General features: G+C 42.2%; 1 protein-coding gene across 1 annotated transcript in view; it reads right to left on the reverse strand.

Moving 5' to 3' along the window:
• Positions 1–9,718, reverse strand: part of DNMBP (dynamin binding protein) — a 98,678-nt gene extending 88,960 nt beyond the window's left edge. The window contains exon 1 of the mRNA XM_054581349.1: positions 9,628–9,718. The gene's annotated coding sequence lies outside the window, so the exon portion shown is untranslated. The remainder of the gene's footprint in view (positions 1–9,627) is intronic.
• Between the last annotated feature and the right edge of the window lie 13,955 nt (positions 9,719–23,673).

Below are 23,673 nucleotides of genomic sequence, written 5' to 3' on the forward strand. Positions count from 1 at the left end.
CGGTTGGATTCCCTGGGCACATGCCTGGGTTGCGGGCCAGGTCCCCAGAAAGGGATGTGTGAGAGGCAACAGCACATTGATGTTTCTCTCCCTCTTTGGCTCCCTCCCTTCCCCTCTCTCTAAAAATAAATATTTTTTTAATTAAAAAAATTTTTTGCAAGACTAAAATATAAAAAAATAGGGTTTTTTCCCCCCCATGTCTATAGTGGTCCAGATATTATAATGACTGAACAACATCTAGATAGTGGTGGCAAAAAGAACAGGTAATCAAAACTATGAGTTTGAAAAATATATGCATTAGTATTATGCTCCACAGTCCAGCTAGCTGCTCAAGAATAAACGACCCCAACAGCCACTAACAAAAGTCTGGTTTTAATGAAACTCATTCTCCTCTTACCTGACCCTCCAGGGATTCTGTTTCCTGATAAGCAGATCTAAACTGTAAGACAGTAATATCCCAAGGAGGTTCTGGCACTGAGCCCAGCAATCCTTAAAGCAACAAATGCAACAAACTGCTGTCTAACAGAAGAAAACCAGACAACTCACTCACTTCTCAACTCTTTCCCCTAACGCAAGGGAACATGAAAATGCCTTGCTAGATAGAAGTTATAAAATTCCTTCGGAGGCAAAATGTTTTGAAATAGAGATGGCCTGCTGTTGATAATGTCATTCCCTAACACCTGGAACATTTTGGAAAACTCCTCAGAAATGACCTCAGAGCCAGACCAAGCTATGTAGGGTCAGTCCATCCTTTCTATTTATGGAAGCTGAGCAACTTGGAACCTCCTGCAGGGACTGACAGATGTAAGGGTGAGTTGACTCACCATAGGTCAATAAAGTTTTGTCCAAAGCCATTTTAAAAATTCCAGAATGTGGGAAACAAAAGGCCAGTTTCTTCAACAAGTAAACTGTAATCAAAACATTAAGATTAAAAAGGAAGAAAAGGGAATTTATCGATTAAAAGCCACTTAAGAAACAAACACATTAGCTAAATGCAATGTGTGTATGTTTCTTGGATCCCAATTCAAACAAATCAATTGTTTTAAAAAATTGTGACAAACGGGGAAATTTTCAACATTGATTAGATTCTTGATTATATTAAGGACTTACTACTCCTTTTTTTAAGGTGACAATCACAGTATTGTTTTCATATGTAAACAACAGGGAATCCCTGTTTATTTTTTATAACCACATGGTTTATAATAGGGCAAAGGGGGGTGGAATATAAAAACCAGCTTTATAGATCCTAAATTCTGTGTTGGATACACAGATGTTCATCTTATTATTCTTTATTCATTTTCTTAATGAAACCCAGGAAATACTCATAATTATAATTCATAAATACTTATTGCTATCATTATTGTTGTAGGAAAGAAAAAGAGATCTGTTTGATTAGGGTAGAAAGTGGGAACAGGGAAGTAAATTAGTATATATGGTAGATCTGGATCAGACTTGAGAGCCAGGCGACAGAGCTTAAGATTTCCTGGGGGAAGCAGTAGGTAGGTGGTAACAAGTGTCCAGCCATAGAGTAAGAAATGAAAGCAGTCTGATAATGGTCTACATGGGATAGCATTATGGTGTATTTGTGGCAACTGTATCCTTTTAGCACCTTATAAAGTACCATTAATATGATTTGAGGCTGTGCTTTATAATAAAGTGACTGAGTACACACAGCGTGACTGTTCATCATGAAATCCTGAACCAGATCCAGAAATGACAGAAAAGCCAAAATGTTTCTGCATTGCTGGGAATGGGAGGACAGAATAAACTAGAAAGGGGGAGGGCATGAGGTGTGAAGATGGGGAGTTCAGCACAACTCGGCACATCCATTGCAACTTTTTCTGCTGATGGGGCACATCCTTTATCCTAAGAGAATCACCCCATAAAAACAATGCAGTGTGTGCTGGGCCCAGAACCCACGGCTAGAACGTCAGCGCTGATTTTTCTCCCGGCCCTACTCCCACCATGTGCTTGTCAGCAACAGACTGTCGCACACCAGAAACCATAGACTCCACAGTGGCGGCTGACACAGATGGAGAGAAATGAGCCCTGTGGCTGGGTTGACAGTTACGCTTACAATGTCAGCGTGGAAAGGAGGCCTCCACTAGCTTCTTGAACACATTGTCAATGTGGAAATGAGGATTTTACTACTTTATTGAACCCAAGTATTTCAAGGAGGCTAAGAGAACTTCCTTTCCTCACCTCTCCCTTAGACTTCCCTCCTCTACCATAGTGCTGCCTCTTTAAGGACTGATTTGATTTGTTGAGGGCACACTATGTGCCCCGCACAGCTCATGATGCTTAGGATCTATCAGGGAATAAAACAAAGATTCCGGCCCCTGAAGAACTTCCTCCTTGAGGGAAGGGGAAGGCAGACAATGGTGTTTTAGAAAGTGACAGGTGCTCCTGCAAAATGAACGAAACGGAACATGGGGAAGGGCTGCGGAGTGAGGAGGAGAAGGGCTGCGGAGTGAGGAGGAGAAGGGCTGCGGAGTTAGCAGTCGGAAACGCTAACCTGGATTCTGCCATTGCCCTCTATCACTGCCCTCCCGCACCACTCACCACCCTAGCAAAGGGTGATCCAGGAAACAAGATACTGGGTTTGGTTTATTTCAGAGTCAAAAAGAAAATAAATGAACTATTTTCTCCACACTCTTTATTTTCTGAAACATGAAAGCAAATGTGGTCTAAAGAAAGAAGGCACTAAGGGAACTGATGCAAAGTGACACGTCCCCTTCTCCTCCCCTAAGCCAGTCTGTGGTTTGTTGGCATTTGTGCTCTGATTGCTCCACATTGTGACAAGGAGGCCAGGCTGTCAAGCACCTTGGCTCCCTCAGGTATAGTCTGTTGGGAACTGCCAAGTAATTAGTAAGCAATTACCAAACTCCTATAAACTAATCTTATCTTTCTTATTGGTTTTTTTTTCTAGAGGATCACTCAAAGCAAGACAAATAAGAGTTGATGGCCTACCCCTGAAAAAGGAGCGTGATACAAATTATGCAGCCCAATTTTAAGTGCATTCTCCTCCTCCACAAACATGCCCCCCGCACAAAAGAGAAAGAGAAAAAATAAACCAACATTTTTACAGAGGTTGGTGCTAAAAGGCAAGATTAAAGATTTGCTTCTCTGTATTGTGCAAATTGCCTACAATGAAAAGGTATAATTTTACAATTAGGAAAAAACAACCCAACCATATAGAGATGCTTAAGAGATGATCAAAAGAGATGGCCATGAGAATCAACTGCCCAACTCCCTAACAGTTATGACTGCTGAAGGACTACCTGCTGAACTATTCGGTTTCATGAGATATACTTAGGTTAGATTTATACCCAGGTTAGAGACTGATCCACAGAGTAAGAAAACTATAATCTTGCATATCTTATATTTATAATCATGCTGACGACTATAGTTATGATGCTGAATATGGCCCTCTCTCATTCTTCAGACCAGCTATTTAAATTCTGACTCTTAATGGCAGGAGGAAAAACTTGATCTAATGGTGAAATAAACTTATACTGGAATCATGAGATGTTTACAATAAATTTATATATGTAGAGTCCAGAAATACTGAAGACTTATTAATCTTCTTTTGCTTGAAACTTAAACTTGGCATAAGCTTAGGATTTTGGTATGCAGCCTTTGAGACATGATTCAAAATAGCAACAAAACTATGAAGTATTTAGAAATTAATTTAACCAAGAATACCCTCCTAGAACTTTATGGAGAATATTTTAAAGTTCTAATAAAAAACTTTAAAATGAGCTGATGAAGTATTTAGGGATAAAGGAGCATGATGTCTGCAATTAACTCAGATGGGTCAAAAAATATGCACAGAAACGTAGAGAGGGAGTAATAAAGCGAATATGGCAAAATGCTAACATTGGTGAAACTAGGTGAGAAATATACAGAAGCTCTTTGTACTAATCTTAGAACTCTTCTGTTAGTTTTAAATCTTTTCCAAATAAAACAAAAGTTATTTCAAAAATTTGAACTGAAATAAATGGAGAGATACATTATATGCTTTTGGAGAAAATGAGTTAATATTAAAAAGATGTCAAGCCTCTCCCAGATAACTTACAAATTCAATACAATCCCAATAAAAATTCTTCAAAAATATAACTTTGGAAGAACTTGATAAACTTATTCCAAATTTTGTATGGAAAAATCATTATATGAAATAAAAAACATGTATTCCAGGAGAGCTAAGTAAACTTAAAAATGAAGCCCAGAGATAGGGCACTTGCTGTGCTAACCATGAGGATGTATTACGAAATCACTGTAATAAACAGAGCAATTCAAAAAAGAGAAAGAACTGGCAGATTAATGAAAGAGAACAGAGCCCTAGAAACAGACCAGTGTATACATGGAAACCGTATATGAGAAAGAGGGTACCACAATTCATTGGAGGGAAGAATGGGTTGTTTTTGGAGATGTTACTGGAAAAAAAATGGCTCATTAAATGCAGAATAATAGGGCTGCATCACTATCTAACACCACATACAGTGTGGGCTTGAGATGGATTAAAGATGTAGCTGTGACCTAGGGCTTGGGACAGACTTCTCAAACAAAGGTCGACAAGCATAAAACTAAGAATTTACTTATTTGATTACATTAAAATTAAGAATTTTTCTTGATCGAAGGACAACAAAAGCAAAATTAACAGATGATCAATGAAAAGATAGCTCCACCCTGCCTGGTGTGGCTCAGTGGATTGAGTGCTGGCTTGCAACCCAAAGGGTCACCAGTTCAATTCCCAGTCAGGGCACATGCCTGGGTTGCGGGCCGGGTCTCCAGTAGGGGGTGCTGGAGAGGCAACCATACACACCAATATTTCTCTTCCTCTTTCACCCTCCCTTCCCCTCTCTCTAAAAAATAAATAAATAAAATCTTTAAAAAATAAAAAGAAGATAGCTACAAAGTCCAAATGTGACAAAGAGTGGTTATCTATATCACAAAATTACTTTACATACAAGTCAATGGCAACAACACAGATAGCAACTCCAATAGAAAATGGGCACAGATATAAATAAGAAGCTATATTTTTGAGAGATGTTTAAAATCATTAGTAATCAAAGAAATACAAATTAAAAGAACAAGACACCATTTTGCATCTGTGAGATTAGAAAAGGTGAAGACCTGGATAAAGCTGAGTGGCAGTGAGACATAAGAAGCATAAGGAACCTGGAGCACATTTAGCAGGACAGAGACTGGTACAGCCATTGTGGAGAGAATCTGGCACCATTTACTCAACTCCCGTGTATGCAAGCCTATAATCCAGCATTTCCCTTCTATCCCACAGATAAATTATACAGCTTTATAAGGATGCTCACTGCAGAACATGTATGGTGTTAGAGAGAAGGGACAAGCTGAGTGTCTATCACAAGGAGAACATACAAGAAATTATTGTGTACACACAGCATGGAGTATGATGCAGCGTTCAAAAACAAAGAATTAGATGTACATATAGAAACGTGGATGGATCTTAAAAGTAGTACTTAGGGAAAAAAGCAAAATGAAATATAGCACTATAAAGTAAAATAAGTATATGCACGGAAAACCAAACATCCCCACTTTGCAAGATCCTATACAGACAGAGAAATACATGAAAAGCATTAGAAAGAGTACCTATGAGGCATAAGGTGAATTAAAAACAAAAGAAATCTTTTGCCCTCCTTGCATGTTAAGAAAGGATTATTCAAATGACCTATGATAAATACAAAATTAGGTTTCCTTTCCCAAAGTTTCCAACTTTCCTAACAACAAAAGCTTCTTTGGTTGCCAGCTCAGTTGATGAGTAACAGCTTTTCATCCTTTTTCAAACAGGAAGGGAAAAATTCAGGGATAAGCAGAGCACTAAAGGGATCAGCAGAGAATATTCAAGAAACAGTGTTTTTGTTCTCCTGACCTGACAACGTGACTGAAAAGGCCTGGTTACCTCTCGCTTTGGGTGACTCAGCTAAAGGCGTGTCAGCCGCGTCAAGTTTTCAGGCCATTTGGAGCTCTTTACTTTTAGAACCTTTTCACATGCAACCCTCAGCCTCCCCGTGGAAATATTCCACACTACTTAGAATCATAAAATTCTGGAGCATGGTTTAGGGTCACACAGCTAGCATACAAGGGAAGTCCCTTAATCCCCTTCTGTCTATACTCGCTCAACCCGGCAGCAACTCTGTCAAAACTTGAGTCATCACGAGCATCACTGCTCAAAAGCCTGGAATGGCTTCCTTCCCCCTCACTCAGAGTAAAGGCCAGAGTCCTCACAATGGCCTACAATGACGTGCCCCCTTCCCACTCCCATCGCCTCTCATCTGCTGCCACTTACCCCTCGCCCACACTGGCACTGCCTGGCCACCATTACCTCACCATCCCTCACACATGTCAAGCATGCTCCTGCATCCGGGCTTAGAACTTGCTCATCCTTCTGCCCCTTGCTTGTTACCTGCATGTTGTAGATCAAGAGTGATCTTAGTAGAGGTCTTCTTTGACCTATTTGTATAAAAAGTAACCCTGCCCCATACATCCATCCACACTGCCCCCTGCCCTCCACACACCCTTTCCCACTTATACCTCTTTAAAGTTCTCCATAGCACTTACGATTATGTGACTGTTTATCTGGTCACAGAGTTATTTACAGTCTGCTTCCACTCGACTAGAATGTCTATTGCATGAGGGCAGAGCTGTGTCTGTTTCATTCACAGCTGTATCTCTACCACCTAGAATAGTGCCTGGCACAAAGAGGTGCTCAGTGAATATTTGGTGAATGAATGAACAAGTCAGGAGCAAAACCCATGCCTTCAAACTTCGGACTCCTAGCACAGTGCCCTGTTTGCTCCACTGGGCTGCCTTGGTTCTTAGTGGTCACTTCCCTTGTGTTAGAAAACCCTACAAATCTACAAAAGAAAGAATACAGTCTCACTACTCTATGTCTATTTTACATCCTATGGCTGACTTTTATAGCATTGAGGATAAAGCACCCAACCAAAAGTTAACAACTTGGTTTGTTCAATGTCTCTGTCGTTACAGAGCCATTCTATAATCTCATTTTATGGCTGCAACTTTAGACCCTTTGCCTTTCCAGAAGAGAGACTGATATCTCATAATTAACTCCTGACCAGCAAGACTAAGTTATCCAATTTTCAAAATTAGTCTATTCAGATGTTTTCCTGAGCTAGGTATAAAGAAACTATTTAACATTAATTGATATGAAACTCTTTGTAAGTATTCAGCATTAGCTGAAGACCAACCACACTTGAAAAGTTCAGAGCAGATAATCTTGTAACAATGCTAGAGTGTAGGTAATACATTAACTGACTCCAAGAAACAACAAAATAATAAATCAAAAAAATTATTCAAGTCTTATACTTAGCAATAGGTATACAAGTCTCCACTTGCATTTGATTTTAATTGTATTTTTTTAGCAAAAGAAATGTCTCCATACAAATTTAACACTGAAGCATCTGTAATTTGAAAAATCGCTTTTTGCTTATTTTAGCCCAACATTGATAAAGTGACTGGGAGGACTGAGAGTAATAATGAATTTGAAGAATTCACTATGCATCATACAGAAAGGATTTCCCTCTGAGGCAGAGATAAATGACTTTTATCGGCCCTGGAGGCTTTTTAGACTGCAGCCTCCAAGCACAGGGAAGATAGAAACCTAAACACTGTCTACTTGACCTTCAGGACCAGAGCCTCATGGAGTCTTGCATTATGTTCTAAAAATGAATAACCATCCTTATTTTTTAGATCTTAAATAGGTGACTCAAGAATTGACTTCTATTCTTTGAGTTGTTAAAAAATAACACAAGTTCAATCAGTGCTTGAAGGAGGCTATGGATATTGCAATGTGGGACAAAGGAATGTGACAAGGGTCTCTGCTGGTAAGGGGGGCACTCTAAAGGAGCCAGAAAAGGAGAAACCCAAAGCAAGGAAGGCTCTGCGTTGGGGCTGCAAGACAAAATAAATAACGTGTACATATTTGAACAGATTGTCTATAAAGATTATTATTATATCTCAGATGACAATATACACAACATGAACACTGTTGAAAAGACATCACATTTTCTGAGGCAGAATGTTCTGGTCTTATTGCAGAAGGTATTTGCGCTCTGCATAGGCCCTAGTCTCAAGTCAGCTTTTAGCTGTTCTCTACCATACACAAAGCACTCCATTCCAGGCTCTGAATTTAAGGGAAATTTAACACTGAAAGATCTGTAATTTGGAAAATCACTTTCCACTTATGTTAGCCCCACACTGATAGAGTAACTGGGAGGGTTGAGAATAACAAAGAATTTGAAGATGCTCTGTGCATCAGGCAGAATTATTTTAAACCTGTTTTCTTAAAACCTTTTGTTGTCACAATGAGTGACACATGTTTCAAATTAACACGTAAAACCAGGGAACATCAGAGATAGAAGGAGGCCTCAGAGATCTTTTAACTCAATAGTTTAGAGAAAAATGGGTACTAGGGGATAAACTAACTTGCTCACCATCTGGAGTCTATTCATGTTGAGAGTAATAAATGCAGCACTAACTCTGAGAAACCACGCCTGCATGCTGACAGGTACTTCAGTCTTGCAAAATGCAGCTATGGATTAATCAGTCCTGCTCTCGCCCTGTAACTCAGCTATGCAAACACTTGGAGCTAAACTACACTCAGACCCTAAATATTAGTGCTACCAATGGCTTGCCATATAACACAGCATCATTAATTATGAAAAAAAAGTTTCAATACTCAATGCTCTTATTTCTGTAAAACAGACCTAATAGCAAATACCAATATTAGAGATTAACTTTGTAAGTGTCTTTCATCAGTGTGTAAATGAGACAAGACAATGAAAGATCAGGAGATTGCTTTTAAAGTGAGGTAGGTTTCTCTCGCATTTAAAATTTAACCCTATACCCCAAACATTCTCCACAGCGCATAATTTGCAGCAGACCTGGCCTATTTGCAACCCCAATATTTCTTCTTTCAACTGACAGCACCGTCGCCCTTTTCGGGGTTATGCGCTTTGAGAAATTGATGCCTGGTGGACATCAGTGCCTGTGGCAGGAAAGCAGGTAGGTGTCTGCGGGTAACTGCAAAACTCCACCGTAATCAGACTGGCATCTCTAGCCAAACAGGTCTTACTCTTGCTTTGGAAAGCATCCCTCCCAGCCTCCCTGACACAGATTCATTAGCACGTATACCGACTGGATGTGACTCTGAGCATGCCAGAAGAACGTCTCCATCTGTAAAATAAGGAGGCTGGGCTAAGGCTGAATTCTTTCCCAGGTCTCAAATTCCGCCTCATCGCTGGAGTGGCAGGGCGGTGCAGTGAAAAGAGCCCGAGGCTTGCTTGACACCATTTAAAAAGCCCACGTCCGCATCCCTCTGACGGCGGGCCACCCAGCCCCTCCAACTCTCTGGGACCTTACAGGACCAGACCTGGCCGTGGACCTGAGGACCCCGAGGCGGGCCCGGCGCCCCACCGCCCTCTGGGCGCTCTCAGCCCGGGCAGCGGCCGCCGCGGGGAAGGGGCGGCGCAGGCCCCGCCGCGCGGCGCGACCCTCAGGGCGCGGGTCCCCTATGCCCGCAGCCCCCGACAACAATCCGGGCTCCCCGCCCAGCCCTGCCCGGCCCCAGACCTGATCTCCGCCGCCTGGCGGTCCCTCGGCGCGGCGGCCCGGCAGCGCAGCGGACAGTTGCGGCCGCCCGTCCCGGGCCGCTGTCACCTCCCCCCGTGGAAGCGGCGGGCGGGTCAATCCAATGTGACTCAGCGCGGCTGCCCCGCCTCCCGCCCCCCGCCCAGGCTTCCGCCCCGCGAGGCCTGAGGCGCCACACTTCGTCCCGGCGCCCACTTCCCGGCCCCGCCCACCCTGTGACGTCAGAGGGCGGTGCTCCGAGGACCTCCACCCGGGGAAACTGAGGCACTGGGGCCGCGCCGCCCAGACGCCGCTGGGGCGGTCCGGGCTCCGTCTGCCCGCGGGCGTCGATTCTGCGTGCGGCTCCGGCTAATAGCTGGTTCCTCTCCTCTGTAGCTCCCTCGCCCCACACCCACCTCCGACCTAGAAAACAGTCAAAATTATGTTTAGGGAAGGCCAGTGCAATTCCTGCCTGCGGTGCTGTCCTCTACGCTACCCCGGGCAGCTCCTTTAACACCGCACGCAATACTTGGCGCTTGCTTCTGTCTGTCCCGGTTTTTCCCTGAGGAAAGTCAGGACACCCGTTGAGAATTTGCAAGCAAAGAATAAACAGAACGCGAGAAGAACTGGACAGGGCTGCGACAACGCTGTGAACTCCTTAGTGAATTCCCCCGTGTATTAATGGTCACAAAGTCAAGCTTGCTTGCATTTCTGTGCTTTAAGTTTCTGAGATCTACATAGAAGATTCTTCGGAATTCAAGAAGATTGTCACTGTGTATGCATAACAGGGAAAAACCTCTATTTCAGAAATTGCACCGGGATATCGTTTCTCCTTTCCTAAAAAAAGAAAAAAAGTGATAAAATATACGTATCATAATATTTATCATTTTAAGTGCATGGTTCTGTGGCATTAAGTACTTTCACGTTGTACAACCATCACTACCATCCATCTCCAGAACTTTTTCATCTTCCCGAACGGAAACAGTAGTCGTTAAACACTAACTCCTCATTCCTCTCCCCTGCTACCCCTGGCAACAACCCTTCTACTTATTTTCGGGTGCTTCATAGAAGTGGAATCATACAGTATTTGTCTTTTTGTGATTGGCTTATTTCACTTGGCATAATGGCCTCAAGGTTCATCCACATAGTCGTATGTGTCAGAATGTCTTTTCTTTTTAAATTGAAATAATATTCCATTATATGTTAATACCACATTTTGCAATCAATGGAGGTTTCCCACACATCTTCTTTCACCTTTTGGCTATTATGAATGATGCTGCTATGAACATGGGTGTACAGATAGGTTTGAATCTGCTTTCAGTTGTGTGTATATTCAGAAATGGGATGGCCAGATCCCATGGTAAGTCTATATTTCATTTCTTGAGGATGCTGTACTGTTTTCCTCCTTTGCTTTAAAAGAAAATACAGAATAAAATCGAATTTTTAGTACATACACCTGGGTAATTCACATGAGCATGAAAGTTCCAAAGACAGTGAGGCAACTTTGGGTTTACGACAATTTTGATCAAAGGAAGAAGGGGGTGGATGAGATAGTAGATTTCAGAAGTGAGAAGGGGTGATCTGTAGTTGGTTGATGAAAAGTGAAATATATATGGTAGGAATATTCTTTTTTCTTTTAATCCTCACCAGAGGATATGTTTATTGATTTTTGATATAGGGAAAATGGGGGGGGGGGGGGAGAAACATTGATATGAGAGAGAAACATCAATCAGCTGCGTCTCATTAAGTGCCCTAACCAGGGATAGAACCGGCAACCTTTTGATTTATGGGCCAACACTCCAACTGCCTGACACGCCCTGCAAGGGCTTACAGAAATGTTCCTGCCAAGCAACTTAGAAACAATGGGGTACAAGGGTTATCTAGCTAGCTGGGTTAGAGTCTTCCTGGCTAATGCTAGGGTAAAGATTCTTAAGGTGATTAAACTAAGGCTCCCTTCCTAAAGCAGGTTTTTCTGTCTGAATCTCTTGGGCAGGAAAATGGGGAGGGAGGGTCAATGGTTCTTTCTGAGTTTTTTGTTTTTTAATAAACAGGTTAAATCAACAATCCAAAAGGAAGCTTTAGGGTGGTAAAATTTTGGTTCCTTTCAGACTTGCCTTTGAAATTTTAAATAAAAGTTTAATCTGGCTAGTGTGGCTCAGCGGATTGAGGGCTGGCCTGTGAAGCAGAAGGTTTCTGGTTTGATTCCCAGTCAGGGCACATGCCTGGGTTGCAGGCCAGGTCCCCAGCTGAGGGTGTGTGAGAGGCAAATGATAAATGTATTGCTCACATGTTTCTCTCCTTCTTTTTCTCACTCACTTCCCCTCCCTCTAAAAGTAAAAAATAAAATCTTTAAAAAAATTTTTCACTTACAAAAGCTAATTGGTAGATTGCTCCATATTTATTGATCCAATCATTCAGTCCTGAGAATGTCAGTTCAGTTAAATTGTTGAGTCTTATTTCAGGAGGCAGTGATGTAGATGGGTTCCCAAAGTAAGGCTTATATTGTGTAAATAAGCAATGAGGTATTTAATAAGAAATACATCTAGGAAAACAAAAGAAAACAAAGCTTCATGATCGGAGCAAATTAGAAACAAGTTTCTGAGTCCGGAAGACTGTCAGTTGATAAGATTTCTATAGATGTGAGGCTCAAGGCTTCTTTTGCTAGAATGAAGGCAGGGAGTGACAATTTGATAGATTCTCCTGGTCTTCAGTTTGAATGTCTCTCACAATGTCACCGGGTGTTCAGGGAAATTCCCTGTGTTGCTTACACTGCACCAGTCACTGAGACTAGGCATGAGCTGTTGTGGTGATTTTTCTGAAGCTTATAGCAGGTCATCTAGCATCAGTTTGTAATTGCAAGACTTCAGGGGGAGAAAAAAGTAGTTTTAATTTCCAATAATTCTAAGGCAAAGGATGGGAGAAAAATGAAACCATAGTTCGGAGGATTGTAGCCAAATATTTAATAAAACAAGAAAAATCCAGGATCCAGTCCAGTTTACAGGTAAAAAATAAAACTTGAGCTGATCTAGAATCTAATATCCACAATTGTGTATTATAGTTTCTATTGAAACACAATTTCTATCTATAAAATCACCCTCATTTTTATCAAAGCTAGCCAAATTAAGACTAATTTATTTTTTTTATATATCCTGTTTCAATGAATTTGGCCTGATTATTTGCATAAATATGGCAAGAATAGCAAATGATCATAAAGGCTCTTTTAAAAATCTGCTCCGTTGAAATTTTTCATAAGGATTCTCCAGGTTGAACTTTAGCCTTTCAAGGCTAAGAAGCCAAGCCGCAGAGTTGCCATCAGCTTTTGCCTGTAGTACCTATAGGTCTGGGTGCATTCCTCAAGTTCTAAGGTCCCCCCAAATGTCTTAAAAGTCTTCATTTGCTGTCTCCAAGGAAAGCAAGCTTTGTTTCTTACCTGAAAGGACTGCTGTGAACCATGTAAGCAAGGTACCAGGCTCTTTTTCTAAGGCACTTTTATTTGCTCCCAAAGTCTATCTTAATTCCTTAACTAAAGCTTTCTGGTCCTCTCTGATTTTGTGTATGTCTCTCAAACATGACATTCCAAACTCTTGGTTAATAAAACCAGTATCAATTGTGTCCTGTTATAAAAGTACAGATTCTTAGTGAATTTATGCAAACAACCATGTACTATGAAAATAATTATACTCATTAATTAAGAGTTTCCAAATTCTGGAGGGATCAGGTAAGGAGAGCAATACAAATGTTTCAATACTGCTTACAAAGCAGTATTTTTTTATTTATAAAAAAATTATTATAATTTTTTAGCAGTAATAATTTACCACATTGCTTTAAATCACAGATATTTTAAGAGAAACAAGTTTTCTTATATCTTAATATTTTAAAGATTTTATTTACTTATTTTTAGGCAGAGGGAAAGGGAGGGAGAAAGAAAGGAAGAGAAACATCAATGTGTGGTTGCCTTTCACACGCCCCTTATTGGGGACCTGGCCTGCAACCCAGGCATGTGCCCTGTCTGGGAATCGACCCAGCGACCCTTTGGTTCGCAAGCCAGTGCTCAATCCACTGAGCCACACCAGCCAGGGCTTATATCTCAATATTTTAAAAAAGCAAACTCTGGTCTTCTACCAGACTACTGATGTACTTAAACTACATGAATAACTAAAGAATGGGGTGCAGTGGAAGTACAGTATTTGTGGGTCTGGGCAGGAGAGTTTTGGAGGCTGAGAAATCCAAGGTCAAGGCCCTGCAGATTCGGTGTCTGGTGAGGGCCCACTTCCTGGTACATAGACTGCCATCGTTTCCCTGTGTCCTCACATGACAAAGGAGCCCTCCTTTACTTTTTGATGCATGTGCACATTGTGGGCAGGAAAATTTCTAGTAAAAATGTCAGTGTTCTGGGTTTTCGCAAATTTGTTAGAAAATGCTTCATTTGCCTGTAAAACAGTGACTTTTCTTCTCTCAATAGTAGGTAATTAACATTGTAAGTCTATTGCCCTTATGTTTGAAGTCAGCTTACCACAACTTTGCTGTGTTCTAGGGATATACTTTTCTAATGTGTTTTGGGCAAAAAGTAAAGTATGCCATATGAAATCAAAATGACATAATAATCAGGCATTTTGTTTAAAAAAAAAACTTTGGATTTCTTAACATAAACCAACTTAACATAAACTGAACTTTTTTTCTTTTACCTAAAAGAGTCCATTTCAGAATGATCTGGTTATTGAATCTGAATCTTTGGAGGTGGGTTCTTTAGTGAGTATGTTTAAGAATCACTGCCCTAAGGCAAATCATCCAAGGCAAAACAATATTTTTTCACTTGTCAACAAAGCTGTGCTGTACATGTGTGATGCAGCCAGTGTTTTGCAGGGGTTTGGGTCTCGCCTGACCAAGACAATAGCTCCCTGCCCCCATGAGGCTCATACTAGTGGATGACAGACAATAAATAAATAAATCATAAATTAGATCATTACAGTTGGTGAGTACTTTGAAGAAAATAAACCAGATGACATGATACATTACAGAGTAGATAATTAAACCCTAATGCCCTGGGCACCCATTGTATGGAATGAATTAACTTCTCTCCTATGCAAGGAGAATGGTACTGGTTATATACAGTCCTTGAGAGAATTGAGGAAGTAAAAGTTCTCATTCAAAATATTTTCTGTATTCTGTGGCTTAGATGAGGATCTGGCCTGCGAAGGGCCAAAGTAAGTGGCGAGAGCCTACTTTGAATATAGTGGCCGTCAGGGCATTCTCTGGGGATACAACATTTACGTGAGATCTCGGTGATGAGAAAGCATCAGCTGAGGAAGTGCGTTTCAGGTAGGAGAAACTGAAGACGCAAAACCATGACATGGAAAACAACTCAGTAAGTTTCAGAAACAGAAAAGAAGCCAGTGTTAGTAAGAAAGTAAGTATAAGATGAAACTGGAAAACAAATGGGTGAAGATCGTTCAGGGCCTGGTGGACCGTGGTAAGGAGTTTGATTTCATTTTAAGTCAGTGCATTGATACCTTATAAAATATCTCAAATTGAAAGGACTGAAATGAAAATATCAAGAGAGATAAAGGTGTTTAAACTGCTTCGTTAGCAATAGTGATAATATCCGCATGTGTAATATTAAATGAAATAGGCGGGGGAAAAGAAAAGGTGGATTCCACACCCCCCATATATTCCTCAATGAACTAAAACACAGAATGGTTTGATTCCTGTACATCTTGAGTAATCTCATTGGTCAAAACTATTTAGATGGGTCATCCTTTGATCTCATACTTAAACCTAAATTCAACCTGTCAGGACATACTGCATCTAAAGTGTCTAGCATTGTTATCATGGGCTGTGCCACTGACTAACAGTTTGGCATGGCTTGGCCCTAAATCAAAGCCAAATCTCCCAGTTTCCTTCTGGAACATATGACATCACAGACATAAGCTGTCATTAGCAATGGCAAGATGTTGAGAGTAACAAACTGCTGAAATAAACCTAAACTGACCTTCCTCATTGTACAAGTCAGCTAGCTATTAATCCTGGAATACCCAGGGGTCCGCCTCTAAAAGAGAAAGGAATGCAGACAAAATAATATATTCTTGTTTTCATTATTAAAGATATGTTTCAACAACTTAGTGGTCAAATAAAGAAGGCATAACATCTTGCCTTCTAAGATGTCAGGTAAGAAAGAGCCACATCTTGGGAATACTATTAACTATTCATCAAATGGTGCCAGAATGTACTGGGACAGAAAGGAAAGGACTCAGGTTGGATGAAGGAAAAAAAGGGAAGGAAAAATCTCATGTTCCCTTGGAGGGAGGGCATCTGTCTAGTGAACTTGTACTAAGGCAAGGCCAACTCCTCAAAGAAGACAACAAAGGCCATTTGATTCCATTTAGGAATAGACCCCAGCTGGCAAGAGGAAAACCAATTCTTGTTTTGCTCTTTTCCTAGAAGTGGAAGAACCCCATAAAGAAGCATCTGAGCTCCAGGACATTATACAGTGTTTATCTGCAGGGCTATTCTTACATATTATGACCGTCGATGTCCTTCCTGAAAGTGTGTCGGGAGCTCTACAGCACACTCCAGAGGAAGGCTGACTCCTGTGGGGCCTGGTGGGACTGCGGTTTGGATGGGATGCTATGCTTCTCTAGCACAGTCTGGGAATGCATTACCTGCTGAAACAGCTGGCCACACTGCTGTCTCCTGCTGAACTTCGGTCAAGTTCATGGTCCCCCCACCCCTATCCCCATATGATAATTATCTGTTTAATATTAGTGTATAGTAGTTCACAGAAATAAGTTATCGATTTCCTACTGCAGTAAGTCAGGTCTAAATTATCCAAACAAAGTAGGGAACTGAATGAAAACGTGTATTATGATTCTTTGGCTTGTGACAGGATTGATCTCAACTGCTTCACACACTGTTGTAAAACGTTGTCTACCTCTCAAGAACAAGTGAATTTATGTTTGTATCCCTCTTGCCTGGCTAAGTGCCTGGAACATAGGTGGACCTAATAAATGAATTAAAATGGTGCTGGAATTTAACAAAATTGTAGTGTCCTTTTGTTGTTTTTATCCATGACCATCCATTCTCCTTTATTTAGTAAGAGTGTTTTCCAAAAAAAAAAAAAGAAAAAAAGAAAGAAAGAATGAAAGAAAAAAGGAACCAACTCTCCTCTACTATCAGTCTCCCATAACAACTCTCCGCCTTCTAGGAGGGGACGTATAACCCCAGACTGATCAATCATAGTCAGTGTGATTGTTTTAGGGATAGGCACATACCCCAATTTGTGCTATGGATTCAGGCATAAGAATCAATAGTTTGTGGCTAGACTGGTAGAATACAGGGTAAAAACACCATTGATCATCTAGTCCCCTCATGAGGAGAGCCTGTGTGAAACTGATGTCACCACCAGAGACAATGAAACCCAGAAATGGAGAAAGATTCCAGATCACATAACTGGGACACCTAGATCCAACTGTGTCTGAAACCCCTCTTATACATTTTTATTTGTTTGAGCCACTGAAGGTCCCATTTTTAAACTACTGGTTCACAAATGCCAGTCCAAGATGATGTATTTACTGTTCCCAGCAAAATGAGAAAAATAACTCAATTCACAAGATGTTTAGAGACTATATTTTTCCTAATTCTTAGCATTAGAGTATTTATGAATTGATGCTGATAGCAGATAGAAATTGTATTTTTCCAATTGTTCTTAACAGAAAATTAGGTAGTTGGTGGACCCGCTCTCTAACTCTCTGTCTTAGTCTGCTCCAGCTGCTATAACAATCACCGTAGAGCAGCTTAAATTACAAACGCTTACTTTTCACACCTCTGAAAACTGGGAAGCCTGAGGTCAGAATGCCAGCATGGTCGGTCAGGCTCTGGTAGGCTTACAGATGGCCTTCTCTTTGTTGCAGCCTCACGTGACAGAGGGAAGGGGTAGCTGTCTTCTTATAAGGACATTAGTGCCATCCTGGGGGCTGCCCGACTGCCGTTACCTTATTACCTTCCAAAGGTTCCACCTCCAAATATCATCACGTTAGGGCTTCCACATATAAATTTCGGGGGTACATGAACACTCAGGCCATAGCACCCGCCATTAAAATTTTTTATCTGTCTAAAATAAGCCTGGTATAAACTACAGTGTGGGTAAAATGCTGAATTGGGATATACAAACAAAAATAATAAAATTGTGATCCTTTCATATCTTAGTTTATTTAGACTTCATTTGATTCCAGAAAGGATTTAAGAAAACTCACTGAACTCCTTTGATCCAACGCCCAGGATGAACTCTTCATTCCAAAGGCCTCACATGGGATGATCTAAAAGAAAGTCACGGAGGCCTTCCCTCCCTCCTCTGGGGAGCAGGTGTGGATCCAAGTGATGATTTTTCTTGCCCCTGCCTGGACTGTGCAAGAGGGAGCATTGTGTCCACAGAAACAAGCACCACCCCCGAGGGGTTCTCCCCTGCTGGACATCTCTCCAGTCATGAATCAGGGCCCCTGCTTCTAGGTGATGCTTCATCCCATTTGTAGCAGGGCCTTGATGGGGGAAGGGGAAGGAGTGCAGGGAGCATGTGGGGATTGAAAAGAATAAAGGTAGGAGAAGGAAAGCTCCGGAGGGGAAGGGGCATGGGGAAGAACATTAAACGGTGATGGAAGGAATTAGGGAAAGTGAGAGGGGAAAAAAGCCTTTATAAATAGAGGAACCTAGTTTTTGGAAGGAGGAAGAGAATTGATGTTTGTTTAGGCATTTGCCCAGGGGCAATGTTTACTCATGGTTTATAATCCAGAATGGAGTTAGTGTTAAAGCAGAAATGAAGTAATGTCCAGGCAGGACGTGAGCACGATGGGCTGTCAGTGCAGGGTGTGTGTTGGGAGTGTGCGTATTAGACAAATCACAGGACCGCATGTGTGAAGACGATGCTCCAGACACCTGAACTTTGACTTCTCCTGTTCTGATGGCAGATTTGTCCCAAGCCATGCTGTCCCACTTTCTCAATCCTTATTCTTGAAATGGCTGGTCAGGTTAAAGGCGTTCTCTGTGGCCATGGAAAAAGTGAATCTCATTGGCTCACTCAACACTAGACTCAATGTGGTTTGGATGTTATCGTGTTTCTTGGACCTATGCTGGGTTAGGCTTCTAGCATGTTAGATCATAAATCAGGAAGCTAAACACACACACACACACACACATACACGCACACACACCCCCTTAGACCCAAGAGATGCAGCTGCTAGAACCAGCCAAGATCTTTCTTACCCCAGGGTACTTGAGCTTGCTACTCCTTCTGCCAGGAACTTTTATTCCTACCCTTTGGAAGCCTTCCTGTTTCTTATTCTTTACATCTCAGCCCAGATATTACCTCTTCAAAGGGGACCGTTCCTTAACTGTCCTATCTAAAGTAGATCTCCTGGCATTTCCTTTTTCAGCACTGCTTCTCAAGTACTAGTTCTTTTTATGTATTTGTTCATCAACTTGTTTTATTCTTTACCTCTCTATATATACCTCCAAAGAGGTAGAGACTTTGTCTCTCCAGTTTACCACTGTCTCCCAGCTCTTAACACAGAGTTTGATTCAGAAATGGGATTCGACTATTTGTCAGATGAATGAACCAGTATACGAGCTGCTGTGAATCCATGTCCTGGGTCTTCAACAGATACAAATGTGACACTGTTGTATTGGGATCTTCTTGTTTTTACAATAACATTTCGAGCTGTAGGAAATTGTGTATGGCTATTTAAAAGGGGCCCTGCACCAGCTTGGCCTTCCAAGTGCCCTGAAGGTGGACAGAAGGGGTTGGGATGTTACACGCTGTTTATCGATTTTGATCCTTTGGGAAAGAGGGAGGAGCCGTAGTCTCTGGACAAGCTTTACATTTTCTCATTTTCATATTTGTACCCATGATGCATGGGCACAATGCAGTAACATGTAATTGGGTACAAATAATGGGTTATTTGAGGCAAGGTATACAGTTATCCAAAGGCTGAACTCTGTGCTATCAGAGACGTGTGCTCTTCAGAGAAAGAAAATGCTGTCACTGTCACCTCCTGGGTACAGTTGACTATACCAGCCATCTTATTTTAAAAGGGTTCTATTTTTCTTTCTGTGCCTTTTTTTTAAAACATACATTCACTTGAGGTAGGAGCATGGCAGCTCTACGACTCAGTACAATGGTTACCACCGGTTAATTGTGTTTTATTTATTTATATCCTACCTAATTTACAAAAATATGTGGGATAGTTTATTAGTTTTCTATTACTGCATAACAAACTAACCCAAATATAGAGGCTTAAAGCAGCACGAATGTATTACCTCGCAGTTTCTCTATTGGTCAGGGGTCAGGGTGCTGTTCAGCTGGCTCCTCTGCTCTCACAGGCTGCTTTCCGGTGCCGGCTTGAGCTGAATCAGAGTGTTAGCACAATTCACTGCCTCGTGGTGTATGACTGTGGTCCCCATTTTCTTGCTAGCTGTTGGTCGGGACAATTCCCAGATCCTAGGGGCCGCTCCCCCTCATAGGTAGTTCATAACGTAGCCGCCTGCTTTCTTCCTTCAAGGCCGCCAGAGAAACTCTGCTTATAAAGGTTTCATCTGATTAGGTCAAGCCCACCCATGACAATTTCTCTTTTGATTAACTCAGAATCAACTGACTCGGGGCCTTGATTACGTCTGCGACACAGTCACGGGAGAGAGATCTCATCACAGTCCCAGGGTCTGCCCATGTGCAAGGGAAGGGATTATATTAGGCAAGGGTCACTGGGAGGCATTTTATAATTCTGCCAACCATGGTTTAGAATAATTTTTAAAAAGACGCTCAAAACTATTTATACTAGCTAAAAGAAAAACTGAAAAAGGAGAGAACAAGGGGGGAAATGTGAAAAAAATCCCAGAGATCATTCACTCATCCAATACGTATGATGAATTTATATACGCCAGGCAGTATTCTAAGTGCTGAGCGTCTTTTCACTAAAATGAAAAGATAGTGTGGTTATAGTTTATAGGAGCAGTTATCTCTTTGGGAAGCAAAACCAGGTCCGAAATTATTAGGTATCATCCTATCTGAAAACTAGAGGTTCTTTCTTATCTAGTCACGCTAAGAGGAGAATTATTATGTTATGGAATCTTCAGTTTAGAAAGAAAAGTGCCAGAAAGAATAAGGAACTTAAAAACACCATCCAGATCCCTTCCTTCCAAACTTCCCCTCACACCTCTAAGTCCTTGATGTCCCTGTCAGCCTTATTATCAGTCGGCCTGGCAAGTGCCAATCCTCTGAGGAGGGGCTGGGGCAGGCACTGTTACCCTTATTGCTGATTTAGGAGAGTATGATCTTCAGTCCTCACAAACTCCAAGGGAGGTAGATATTACCTTTATTTTTTCCCATGGCTCTTTGGCCTTTTGGATAAGATCAAGCGCAGTACCTTTATTTTTTTTTCCATATGCAACTATGACTCAGAGAAGGTAAGTTACTTGTTCAAGGTCTTATAGCAAATAAGGAGCAGAACTAGGACTAAAACCCAGGTCTGTCAGAGTCCAAAACCCATGCCCTTAACTATAGTATTCTCACCCCTTAGGAAACACCGTCTGTCTGCGCTGGCCTTCTATGCAAGAGATTTCCTCCTTAAAATGAAACCCTAGCTCTTAAATAGAAAGGGCAATGGCCAGGAAAATGCTGAACTAAAGCTGGAGGCTTCCTTTGAGTGCTTCGAATCCCGCCCTCTCCCCCCTATTAACTGTGATTTCACATTCTTTCTCAATATGCTGCGAGAAATTTTCATACGGTTGTGGCCAGACCCTGTATTTTCCACATAACACTCTGTCTATATAATCACTTCCAACTTGAGTGAATTTTACTCGGGATAGTCTTTAGAATTTGGTTGAAAACCCACATCTCCTTTCGTGCATAACCCCCCCCCCCCCCCCCAGGGAGGCTGGCAGGAAGGGTCGCGATGAGACCAGGAGATTGAAGAGGGTAACCAGGGGGGACTCAGGAACTGGAGGGCTGCCAGGTGTTTGCCCATCTGTGTTGCCCTACCTGGTTTCAGGCCACCTTCCCCCTGGCTCTCAGCAGTCTCTCCACTGACTCGGCCTTGTCCGGCTCCAGCCTGCTCTTCGGGCTCCAGCCAAGGCAATGATTCTAAAGCTGACTCTGTCACTCCCCTCAGCAGAACCCTTTAACGGCCCCTTGTTCTTCTTGGGATAAAGTCCAGACTCTGTAATATGGTTCAAATAGGCTGGGTCCTTCCCCAGCCTATGGGCTTCCGCCTTCTGCGCCTCACTCACCTCCCACCAGTCGCCCCTTCCTGCCACACTCAATTTCTTGGCAGTTCCTTGAATACCACACCCTTGGGAGCCTCCAGGCCTCTGCTCTTGCAGTCTCCTCAGCCTAACTCTTGCTCCCCTATTTCTTTTCACCTGGCCAGAGCCTCTTTACCTGACCTCACATATCTCCCCTTCAACTTCACTAGCTCTCAGGTGCCTTTCCTGATCTTCCCAAGTCGATAGTGGGACCCATCCAAGGCTCTCTGCCTCTCACTCCAGAGTTTGCTGAATCATAGCAATTATGACAGTGCAGTGTAATGACCTATTTATCTTCCCCAATAGACCGTGGCTGCACTGAGATCACTGGCTATATTTTCTTTCCTTTGTATTCTTTGCATTTATTGAGAGCAAGGACTCAGTAAGTGCTCCACAGATGGATGAATTAACGAAAGAGTGAGTCCGGCTGTGCCAGGGAAAGCACTGTGACCCTACTTTGCGAGCACCAGCTCTGTTAAGTGACTATTCCAGGGAATCTGAAAACAAATAAGTGATATTCAGACAATCTGGAAAAATTGAATGTATCTGGCAACTTCAGGCATAAAATTTCACTGAATTGTAAACAGCCCTCTCAAGAAGCTGCTTCTTTACAACATGAACGAAGGAACCAAGGAATATGGGATTCAAATGGGGAAGGAAGAAAAAATGTAGAGAAAGGACAATTTACCTGAGAAGAAAATACCCTTTCCAAATGGGGAAAGATACATTTCTATCTGCTTTCCTTTTGACCACAGACTGAGAGATTGCTCAAGTAACAGAAGAATAAATCATGTGTTAACCCTAACATTGAATGGTCTCCTGCAGAGGACGGGCCGTCTCGGCCAGAGCACCTGTTTTCTGATGGGTGGGACAACTTGTTGAGAGGAGCTGAACTGCTCGATGTTAAGAAAGGGCTGGGTTAGTTAGAGGCTGCAGTTGGGCAGTGGGAAGGCTGAGAGGGCGGGAGGAGGCGAAGCAAGTAGGGGGAGCTGGAGCCTGCCCCTCTAACTGAGGCTGAGCCCTGAAACAGGGTGCACGGTAAACCCCCTACCAACCCTTGGGGACAGGGAGCTTGGGACCCCCAACATGCCCAGTGGGGGGTGATGAACTTGTGTGTGGGTGTGGTGTGTGAGGAAAGACTGCACGTCCCTTCACGGCCTTTAGTACCATCTACTGTGCTCAGAAACACTTTCAGGACAAATGAGTTTATCCTGGGGAACCGAGCAAGAGAGCTGTGTATCGCTGACACAGGGTAGGGCAGGACCATCCCACAGGAGTTTTGCATTGCACTTATATACCCAGAAACTGGGTGAAAAGATACATATTGTTTAAAATGCCCATGTACAAAAATGGGCAACAATGGGACCAGGTGTCTGTGTGTGAAGTCCTTTTCTTATCAAGAATCTACTGGCTTTTGTTGAAAGGGTCCTCTGGGATTTCAAATTTGGTCACCTGGTCTTGCTATGGGAACAACATCAATGATGAATCAACTCCTCATATCAGCTATTCCTTCAGAAATTTTCCTTGAGAACCTATGACTCTATGCTAGACTCTGTTTCAGACTCTGTGCTAGACTATTGGCAACAGAGTGGCCAGCCGGTCAGCACCAGTCTCTGGATACAGTATGGATTGGCACGGAGCCTTCAGTGCCTAAACCGCTCCCCGACAATCAGAAAATCTTACTGAGCACTGCTGAATCTATATACTACTTTATCAGAGAGGCCTTACCCCTGGAATAGATGGAGACCATTCTGAATCGTTCTG

This window comes from Pteronotus mesoamericanus, unplaced genomic scaffold, assembly GCF_021234165.1.
Source record: "Pteronotus mesoamericanus isolate MK-2021 breed Mesoamerican mustached bat unplaced genomic scaffold, CSHL_Meso_final contig_657, whole genome shotgun sequence".
Classification (NCBI taxonomy): Eukaryota; Metazoa; Chordata; class Mammalia; order Chiroptera; family Mormoopidae; genus Pteronotus; species Pteronotus mesoamericanus.